Raw genomic sequence first — 9,719 nt, forward strand, 5'->3', positions numbered from 1 at the left:
AGAGCATTAGGCCTCACCAGACTCTTAGTATACCAGTGCTTTAATCTTGGATTTCTTGGTATCCAGACCTGTGTTAAACATACTCAAGCTATTAATACCCTGTACAATTGCTATTTTTATAGCAGTTCAGACTATGACAGGAAGGAAAAAAGTAAAAAAGTAATTTACCTTGTTCTTTTGGAGGGATAGTTTGTGTTTTATTATCGCTAGGATAATTGTATCATATTAGATAGAATTATGATCTTTTTATTTATGTGAGTATCATGATTGATAGAAATTGACACAGTTCCTAAGAAATGAAGGAATGGATTTGAAATAATATTATGTTAATGCCAGGCATTTCTAGGAGAAACTAGTGGATTGAATTGGTGGGTTGAATGATGTAAATCACCCTCCTTAGTGTGGACAGACAGCATCCACCCATTCTGCATCAGAATAGAACAAAATACTGTGGAAATCTCAGTTTTGTATTTAAGCTGAAAGATCAGTTTTCTTATGCAATTGGGCTTAGAATTATTATGTTGGCATTCCTTTTTCTTAAGGATTTGGGATGTGATTAAATTAATAACCCCCTTTTTTCGGGGTCCTCAGTATAGAGGTGAGGATACTTCTAGGATCAAAAATTATATGAGCCTTTCATAAATAAATATACATACATTATATATATATAATGTTTGTTTTGCTATCTGAAATACTCTGATTAATACAAGAAGCCACCAGACTCTTATGATTGGACAGAATTTTTTGATTCTATGAAGGAAATAACATATTGGGTTGGATACCAATGACTCATGTCTACAATCCTGTCTGTGCAGAAGACAGCTCTGTCACTGTTTGAAAGCTGACAGTAAGACTATTATATCTAAGTAACCACCAAAAAGTCAAAAGTGGTGATCGTGCTCACCTGATAGAGCACCAGCCACAAGCAAAAAAGCTAAGGAACAGCATCGAGGCCTTGAGTTTAAATCCCAGAACTGGCATATGCACATACACATGCACAAACACAAATACTTCTCTCCAACACAAAAAAGTAAATTTTATATTTATGTTCTTTGATATATTAAAATAGAGTCTTCTCTCACCAATTAGTCTGCTTCTTTAGTTTTGGACTATAATGAACTATAATAAATCATTCTTCCTTCTTTCCATTTCTTCTACCCATTCCTTAGTTACTGTTAGTGATGACATCTTAATTTATTGGCATATTGAGGGATGATGGTATGACTGACTGGAGAGGCTAGTAAACAAAGATATTTAGACTTTTTACAAAGGTATTTACTATTTTATAAACATGTTCTGCTTATACATATATATGAATATCATATATATATGAATAACTTGGAATGCATCTACATCAAATTATAGACAATTTTATATTAACGAAAAAGCAACAGTTACATATTACACTAATATTTAAAATATAAGTTCTTATTTCTACTATTGTGTGTTTTCTATAATACTCTCCTTGTTTATTAGCATTCTACTACTTTGTAATTCATCAGCATCTACAAATCATCAATAATGACTTTCCAAAAATAAACTAGACATTGGGTTGTGATTAACTTTGGAAACATAGAATATTCATGAGTTATTCCATTGCCATTCTTATGTATGTAAAACTCTGCTAATTACTAGTTTTGGAAAAGTAATTGACTAGGTCATTCAATCTGAACATATGTTTGATGGTTATTAAAATCAGACACATGTCTACCGAATTCAAATATCCAATTTCCATTAAAATTAAAACAGGAAATCACCCTTCTATTCATAGCATAATTGTACTCTGTTTTGACAAGTGTATCATCATAGTCAGAGTAACAGTTTTGAATGCGAAAGGTTTTTTACAATATTCAGAATCATGGTTGTGCTTTGTCTTATAATCTACTTATCAAAATGTACCGTCATCTTGTAAGAGTAAATTCTCTCCTAAAATTCCACAAATGCTCAAACAATTTGATCGTGAGGTCTCAATATGAAATAAATAATATTTATAATTAGTATATTCATCATGGAAGAAAATATTGCCAGTGAATTAATGTCAGAATAAGATGAGTAATAATAAAAGACTGATGCTTTGATTGGAAAGATAGAAATCTGACTGAAAGCTCTTGCCTTGAATGCTCCCACTCTACAGCCATAAAAGGAACGTAGGAATAAAAATGTGATTAGAATAATGTCATCTTGCCCATTCATTAACTATTAACCCCTAGTGTCCTATGAATACTAGGACAGAATGCGCCAATTCATTTGTTCATCTGTCAAATAATTTTTGAATACCTGTTACTTATTATGGTAGATCATGAAAACACAAAAATGAATAAGCTGAAAAAGAAAGCCATGATTTGTAGGCTGCTTTTAAGACTCTTGAAATAATTATTATAGAATGAAATTCATTGTGTTAAAAAAATAAAAATGTATACAAAGCTGACAGAATTGAAAATGAACCCTAATGAAAATAAATGACTTAATGAAAATTGTAAGAGGAGAATAGATTTTAAGAAAGATAAGTACTAGATAAGTCAGGTCTTTCTTGGTCACATTAAGCACTCTGAATTTTATCCTGAAAAATTAAAAATTTTAATAAATCAGAGATATGTGAGTGTGTGTGTGTGTGTGTGTGTGTGTGTGTGTGTGAGGGCACGTGTACATGAACTGGTCCTGAGGCTTGAATTCAGGGTGTGGGCACTGTTTCTGAAAGGAATCTTACCCTTCCTTAATCAATAGAATCCCATCTTTTTTTTTTTTTTTTGGGTCCAGTCGTGGGGCCTGAACTCTGGGCCTGGGCACTGTCCCTCAGCTCTTCAGCTCAAGGCTAGTGCTCTACCACTTGAGCCACAGCGCCACTTCCGGCTTTTTTCTTTTTGCTTATGTGGTGCTGAGGAATCGAACCCAGGGCCTTGAGCATGCAAGGCAAGCGCTCTACCACTGAGCCACCTTCCCAGCCCCTAGAATCCCATCTTTCACATAGAAAAAAAATTAAGTCAGGTTGCATTATTTCTGCTTGATTAGAAAATTAGAATCAAAACCTAATGATGGTTTTGACATAGAATGCTCTTAAAATTTCTTTCTCTGAGGAAAATGCATATATATGCATATGTATTTATGTTGCCTGTTTATATGTATATGGAAGGATGCACATTAAGAGAAAAAGACAACAAGGAGCAGAGGGAGAAATGATACAAATATACAGATGTGCAAACAGTGTTTATATTCCTATAGATTATATGAAAAGTATATCCCATAGTTGAGATTCTATTAGATTTATAACATTATGTTAATAATGTAGTATTTGACATAAAAGTACATATAATAAAACACTTGTAAATAAAAGGAATAACATGGTTCATATTAAATTATTATTCTTTTCTTTTTTTCTTGTGTGAGAGAAACCCACAATTGAAATAGCATTGATGTCCATAGTACTGTAAATTCAAAGATCAAGAAATGTAATGAGAACACCAAAAATTCAAAATACATGTATAGTAAAATGGTAGTTGCATCTTGAAGTAAATGTATTAGTTGCTTAGGTAAAAGTATAAACAAGGAGTTATTCTGAGCAGCAGATGAAAGTGATTAAAGCCAATGGTTGAAAAGGTATTTGAATATAACTGGCATGGTTCTCATTCTAGGTAATTGTTTCTGTAAATGGAGTGGAGTTTCTTGCTTACATTTTGAAAATAATTCTTTTTAAACAAAACTGTAACTCTTTATGATTGTTATTCATTATGATTTTTCAATTTCAAGTATGCCATTTCTTTTACCATATTAAATAGGTTAAAGAACCCTAAAAATCATGTACAAATTTTATTATTTCTAGAAATACAGAATTCAGTGAAAATCTCTGAAAATCTGATTAATAGGTCAAATGTTATTCTCTATTATGATATTGTAAGTCGTTGAAAAATAGGCAATCTCATATTTCTTTCAAAATACAGTAAAATGTTGATGTAAAATTATTTTGTATGTAAAATCTGCAAATAAACCTCCAACATGATTCAAGTTTCAGAAAAGTTTCTTATGTTCCCTGCAGCATAAAGAAGGTAATTTACCATGATACAAACATCATTATTTGGTCAGATATATTAACAAACAACACCTTTGGGTGCAACTAATCTATTCAATTCCTGCTACTGTTGATTAGAATATCTGTCTAAATGAAATTCACTAACAAAATGTAATAATATATGATACTGTCTTTTGTTTATTTAATATGAAGCAATTACCACTATTCACTCCATCAATCATGATTTTCTGGGAGTGATTTTGCCTCTTTTGTTCAAAATAAGCAAGGCCATTTGTCATATTTTATAATTGCTTAGTGCTATTATTTACTCTGAGTTAGAAAAGTTGTGACTTAAATAGGAAGCATACAACCTTATTAATCAAGCTTGTTTAAGATATGTATGATTATTAATTCAGAAAAAGAAAAGATGTTATAAATGAAGACATTAGCTTAATTTCTGTATCATATTGGTTAATTATAACATTCATGTGAAATATTCTATGCAAATATTTTCCACTAGATATTAAAATATTCCTTATTTAATAATGTTTGGACTTCCAAAAAGCAGTTAATCTGCAATCACCTGAATGTTAATTATATCAAGAAAATTTCACATTAATTACTTAACTCTTATTTCTGTCATGTCTTTTTACTGTGGCCTCTTACATTTTGCATTCTCATTTTTTATTTCCCTGAAAGTATGTATTTCCACATATAATAAGTACTCATTTATACCTCAACTATATAAATTTTCTAAATCTATTTTCTAACATTTTTATTTGCAAATGTAACTGCACCAGTTACATTGCAATATTAAGACATGTGCACCATATATATTGATCTACCCCCACCTGCTACCTTAGAAATCCTCCTTCTTAGCCTAGCCTTTCTAACAGTTTTTGGTGGTTTTCACTGTGCTATTTTCATGCATTTGTATAATGTACCTTTATAGTAGTTATCCTGGAACACCCTCTCATTTTCCCTCCTGTCTACCCTACGTGTTGTTTTACTTGCAGATAGTCTGTTTTCAAATACATGTATACTGTACATGTATGGAGTCTACTTATGGATGAAATACGTGTAGTATTTGACTTTGTGTACTTGGCTTGTCTCACTTAACAGCTTTTTGATATTTAGATTGGAATTTCAAAATCACCAGCTTCTTTTTCAGACTTTAAATTGACATGGTGTAATTCTTTCATCTTCCTTTGCCATTGTGATAAACTTCCTTAATAAATAGAAACATTATCATATATGATGTCATATATATTACATTCTATGAAAAATATATATGCATATATATGACCTCCAGTGATGAGTCATTGAAATACATATGTAGTTTAAGACGTAAACTACATTTGTGTCGATATATATTTTTAAAGTATTTTTTTGCCCAGATTTATTATAAACAATGGACATACAATAGTGTTGTCATTAAAACAGATATAGGATTACCTATATGTTGAATACCACTAGCAAATTTCAGAAAATAACCATATAAGCCATCATGTTATGATTTTCCCTCTTTGGTCAATTATAATTGAAAACACATATTATTTGAACTTGCTGTTCATAAGACTAGAAAATTTTATTATTATTAAGATCATTATCAAATATTATTCCTTTTAATTCACAGGCACTGGAGGGAATATTTCTTATAATTGGAAATTACTTAAAGGACCCATTTCTGACCTTCTTTCTAAGTCCTTATATTAAGGGTGTATGTTGAGAATCTCATCTTGCACCTGGAAGCATATTTACCACAAATAAATACTGGGTGAATATCCCTTTCATATTCATTCCTGTAATCATTCTCATTTTTAAGATAGCAACATAGAAGCTATGATCTTCCAGGCAGCATTTGAATAGGAAATGGGGAAACGAATCAAAAACGTGCACACACAATCTTACAGAGGACAAGCCGAGCAAAAGTTTGAGAGCACCAAAAGCTGTATCCAGGCTGTGGGGCAAATGTTGTATGAACTACTCTGAAATGTCTCAGATTGTCATAATCAGTGACTTCAATCTTAGAAAAATAATAAAAATTAATCAAACAAATTAATAACCAAAACCAAAAAAGCACAGTACAGATAAGGCAACCATGACATACTGTAATCAATTTGGTCTCCAGATACTGATTCTAAGGCAGTAGCAATATATGAATTCATTCCAGAAAAACTAGGTAAATTAAGGGGTTTAGTGGCTTGGGAGAGAGAGGAAGAATGTTTAGGAGAGTGATGTTGATCATGATTCCTCGTGGTAAAACTCTGATATCTGAAGTTGAAATCTCTTTTGTACTATTACTTAAAGGAAACAACATCAAACTAAGATATTTATTGAATTAAGATATAGCACACTGGTATTAAAGAAAATAATATAAATATGAGATATGACAAAGTAAGTCTATCAATAGAAATTATGAATAGGAATCTGAAGAAAATCTGGAAATTAAGAATATAATATTGAATTGAAAATTAACTGTACTGATCTGATTCAATAGTAGATGACCAATCAGAAAAAAATCATTAAACTGGGACTTTTCATAGGATTTTTGATATTACTAAAATAAAAGAGGAAAAGAAGGGCTGGGATGTAGCTCAGTGGCAAAGCGCTTGCCTAGCAAGTGCAACGTCCTGGGTTCGATCCCCAGTACCAAAAAAGAAAAGACAAAAAAAAAATACAGTTAAAAAAAAAGAGGAAAAGAAAAATCAGGAAGAAAAAGAGGGTAACCTAAGGGACATGTGGGTCACTATTAAGCAAAACATATATGGTGAGAGTTCACAAAGGAGAAAAAAGTGAAAATGATAGAGCATCTACTTGAAGAAATAATGATTGGAAGTTTCAAAATCTGATTATAGAAATACACACATAAGTCCAAGATGATTAAATAACTCCAACAAAAATAAATCTAAAAGAATTACACTTAAACACATTACACAGAAACTTCACCTGCCACTAACATACAGAATCATGGAGGAAGCAACAGAAAAGAGACTTTTCACATTCAAGGAAGGTTTTATTAGACCACCAGCTGATTTATCACTAGAAACCTTCTGGCTAGAAGTTAATGGGATGATATATTTGAAGCACTGGTAGAGAAATTTGACAGCCAAGAAAACTCTATATTAAAAATGTACTCCTTTAAAACTTAAGGAGAAATTGAAAGCTAAGAAATTGATAACCACTAGAAATTCTGTAACAAGTCATATGGCTTAATGTATTGTGAAACAATCAATAGAAGCACAAAATTATATATTATAAACATCATAAATATAAACAGCATATATAAACATAAGATCCAAACATATTATAAAATAGTCAACAGAACAATTATAAATCTTGTTTAGAATTATTTATAAAAGTATAAGAAAATAATTAGGAACTGATTCAAAATAAAATAGTACAATTTATTTTTATCAATAATACAAATAGAGAAATCAGAAATGCAATAATATTTCATGTAACTAAATTTAAGCTTTTTAACTATTTGAAAGTTATTTTCATGCAATGTTAAACATACAGAAAATATCTATATAATACACCCCCAAATTAGAAGAAAATTAAAACGTATTACATTGAAATATATAAATACAAAAAATACACTAGAGAAGTCAATAAAACAGTTTCCACGGGATAAAGAATAGCTATTAGAGAAACAGAAAACAGTCAATGAAAAGAGAAATTTCTTCCCAATCAATAAAGAGAAGAAAGTGATATTTCAGACACATGCAAACTTAGAGAAAAGAAATAGCAAAATATATCAGACAACACAGACATAGAACAAAAGTTGTCACAATATAAACAAACCGGACTCTCTAGTATGATACATTTCTTTTCTCTTCTTTGTTCCAGAATTTTTTACTTTTAAGCAGAAACAGTCAGATAAGTTGATGTTAGGTGAAATGAGCCTCAAGATAAGGACTCAATTTTTTTTCTTTCTTGCTATTATTTCTAACATATTTATTTACTTAATTATTTTAATTTTTTATTGTGAGAATACCGTACAGAGGAGTTACAATTACATGGGCAAGATAATGAGTATATTTCTTATCAAGCATTGTTGCCTCCTCTTTGTTTCCCCTTCCCACCCCTTCCCATACTCCCCATACCTCCACCCACCTTATCCTCTCCCCACCACCAAATTTGTAAAGTTCGTTTTTCGACATAACGACTTGTATATCTCATTGTTGCAATGGGTCTAAATGTATCCCTAGTTAAACAATTTGTTTTTGCCCTTCCCCTCCACAAATATACCAACATCAAATACAGTGAAAGAAGAGGTTGTACCGTGGGGGAGGGACATAAAAAACAACATAGAAATCATCTTATAAATATGTTAGAAACAAGTGCATGAAAGAAAAAAAATCTAACATATTTATAAGATGATTCCGTTGTTGCTTTCTATGTCCCTCCCCCACAGTTTAGCCCCTGTTTTCACTGTTTTTGATGTTGGTATAACTTGGGGAGGGAAGGAAAAAAATAAATCATTTAAATAGGGTTACATGTGGACCCATTGCAACAATGAGTTGTACAAGATGCTATGTTGAAAAATGAACTTTACAACTTTGGGGGAGGGGAGTTGGATGGGCAGGCATGCTAATCAAAGAGGAGGCAACAATGCTTGATAAGGAATGTACTCATTACCTTGCTCATGTAATTCTAACCCCTCTATACATTATTTTCACAATAAAATACTCAATATTAATACATATTATGAATAATAAAGAAAAGTTACAAAAGATATATTTATAAGAAAAGCTTGGTACTGGCACATGAACAGAGCTGACGACTAATGGAATAGAATTGAGGACCCAGACATGATCCCACACGCCTATGGCCACCTAATCTTTGATAAGTGAGTCAAAATCATCAGATAGTTGGAAGAAAGACACCCTCTTTAACAAATGATGCTTGCAGAATAGAATGATGTATTTCTATTTGTTTTAGCTCAACTTGTAGAATACATGCTTTCAAGATTGAGGCCCTTTGTTCAAACCTGAGTTCTCCAAAAAGAAAGTCAAGTTTTTGAGAAACAAAAATAAATATATGTATTTAATATAATAATATTTATATTTGTGGGATAAACATAGGAATACTTTAAAAATTCAGGCAATAAGCCACAAAGTTGTATGAGACTGTACTATCTCAATTTCAGACATAGATAAAGTAACTAGACAGATCAATATGAAAATAGAAGGGATTAATAACAGTAAGAATGGATTGGACCTCTGAGACATATGCAAAACAAGCTCCAACAAAGAACAGCAGAAATCATATACCCCAAGTTCCACTATGAAGAATGTATAAGACCTCAGAGTTTGTCTCAGACATATACTAGTTATTGCAAATAAGGGAAACCGTGGGACCTATGTTATGTCGAAAAGCTAACTTTACAACTTTGGGGGTGATGGTAAGGGAAAATAAAGGAGGAGGCAACAATGCTTGATTTAAAAATGTATTCATTTCCTTGCTCATGTAATTGTAACCCCTCTGTATGGTATTTTCACAATACAAAAAACTTATTAATAAAAAAGACCTGAAAGTTTAAGTTATTTAAGTCTAGAATTATACAAAGCATTTTTCTCACCACAATTAGTAATCAAAATTAATAGTAGAAGGTAAATTAAATATCTATAAATATGTAAAAGAGAAACAATATTTAATGATAACCAAAATAACAGGAGCATCCAGTAAAGGGGAGACAAATGGGAAGTTT

Source organism: Dipodomys merriami, unplaced genomic scaffold (genome assembly GCF_024711535.1).
Source record: "Dipodomys merriami isolate MVZ:Mamm:240054 unplaced genomic scaffold, mDipMer1.0.p SCAF_149, whole genome shotgun sequence".
Lineage (NCBI taxonomy): Eukaryota > Metazoa > Chordata > Mammalia > Rodentia > Heteromyidae > Dipodomys > Dipodomys merriami.